Raw genomic sequence first — 2,101 nt, 5'->3', positions numbered from 1 at the left:
ATACCTTTATTTTCTTTTTCCACTTAATTTTTGAAAAAAAAAAATTTACAAAATCATAAAATCTAAAAAATTTCTTGTTTGAGTCTAGTGTCTCATTTTAAGTTTGGTGTCAATTGCATGCATTCATTCGTGTGTCTTAAGGATCTTCAAGATGTTATTGATGATTTCTTACTCTAATCTTTAAATTCTCTTGACTTGAGTGTTTTGTGTGTCTCATATGCATTCTCATTAGTGTCAGTAGTATACAAACTGCTAAGTTTGGTGTCTTGCATGCATTGTTATTTGATTTTAGTTGCATTTTGATTATTAAAAATCCAAAAATATTTTTAATTTGTGTCTTCTCAAGTCAATAATACAGAGAATTGAAGATTCAGAACATACAGCAGAGGAATTATACAGAAAAAGCTGGGCGTTCAAAACGCCCAGTGAAGAAGGACAGACTGGAGTTTAAACGCCAGCCAGGATACCTGGTTGGGCGTTTAACGCCCAAAAGGGTAGTATTTTGGGCGTTAAACGCCAGAATGTGCACCATTCTGGGCGTTTAACGCCAGGATGGCACAAGAGGGAAGATTTTGTTTTCAAATCAATTTTTTTCAAGTTTTCAAAGTTTTTCAAAATCAAATCTTTTTCAAATCATATCTTTTCAATCAAATGTTTTCAAAATCAATTTCTTTCCTTTTTAAAGACACTTACTATCAATTAATGATTTGATTCAACATCTCAAGTATGTTGCCTTTTCTGTTGAGAAAGGTTTAATGTTTGAATCATATCTTTTCTTGTTAGCCAAGTTTTTAATTTTCAAAATCAAATCTTTTTAAAATGTTTTTCAAATCATATCTTCTCAATCACATCTTTTTAAAACCAATCATATCTTCTTAACTACATCTTTTTCAAAATAGTTTTCAATCAAATCTCTTTGATTTATAATTTCAAAATCTTTTTCAAAAAATCACTTGATTTCTTTTCCACTTTCATTTTCGAAAATCAATTAGTGTTTTTCAAAAATGTTTTCAAAAATCTTTACTTAATTTTCGAAAATCACTTCCCTTCTTCTCACATCCTTCTATTTATGGACTAACACTATTCCTTAATGCAAAATTCGAACTCCATCTTCTTTGATAAGTTCGAATTTTCTACTTCTGTCTTCTACTTTTCTTTTCCTCTGACACCTAAAGGAATCTCTATACTGTGACATAGAGGATTCCACATTTTCTTGTTCTCTTCTCTTTCATATGAGCAGGAACAAAGGCAAAGGCATTCTTGTTGAAGCTGACCCTGAACCTGAAAGGACCTTGAAGCAAAAGCTAAGAGAAGCTAAGGCACAACTCTCCAAGGACCTAACAGAAATCTTCAAAGAAGAAGACATGGCAGCCGAAAACAACAACAATGCCAACAATGCAAGGAAGGTGCTGGGTGACTTTACTGCACCTACTCCCAACTTTTATGGGAGAAGCATCTCTATCCCTGCCATTGGAGCAAACAACTTTGAGCTTAAGCCTCAATTAGTTTTTCTAATGCAACAGAATTGCAAGTTTCATGGACTTCCACTGGAAGATCCGCATCAGTTTTTAGCTGAATTCTTGCAAATCTGTGACACTGTCAAGACTAATGGGGTTGACCCTGAGGTCTACAGACTTATGCTATTCCCTTTTGCTGTAAGAGATAGAGCTAGGACATGGTTGGATTCACAACCCAAAGAAAGCCTGAACTCATGGGAAAAGCTAGTCAATGCCTTCTTGGCAAAGTTCTTTCCACCTCAAAAATTGAGTAAGCTTAGAGTGGAAGTCCAAACCTTCAGACAAAAGGATGGAGAATCCCTCTATGAAGCTTGGGAAAGATACAAACAATTGATCAGAAAATGTCCTTCTGACATGCTTTCTGAATGGAGCATCATAGGTATTTTCTATGATGGTCTCTCTGAACTATCCAAGATGTCTTTGGATAGCTCTGCTGGAGGATCTCTTCATTTGAAGAAGAAGCCTATGATCCTGAGAACCCTTCAATGGAAGAGGTGAATTACCTAGGAGAACCCTATGGAAACACCTATAATTCTTCATGGAGAAATCACCCAAATTTCTCATGGAAGAATCAAGAGAGACCT

General features: G+C 35.0%; 1 non-coding gene across 1 annotated transcript; it reads right to left on the bottom strand.

The window, feature by feature from the left end:
- Positions 1-1,769: 1,769 nt before the first annotated feature.
- Positions 1,770-1,877, bottom strand: LOC130983421 (small nucleolar RNA R71). The gene has a single exon (XR_009087413.1). It is a non-coding gene; the product is annotated as a small nucleolar RNA R71 (small nucleolar RNA).
- Between the last annotated feature and the right edge of the window lie 224 nt (positions 1,878-2,101).

Source organism: Arachis stenosperma, chromosome 5 (assembly GCF_014773155.1).
Source record: "Arachis stenosperma cultivar V10309 chromosome 5, arast.V10309.gnm1.PFL2, whole genome shotgun sequence".
NCBI classification, from domain to species: domain Eukaryota; kingdom Viridiplantae; phylum Streptophyta; class Magnoliopsida; order Fabales; family Fabaceae; genus Arachis; species Arachis stenosperma.
This window is presented reverse-complemented; position numbering and strand designations above follow the sequence as displayed.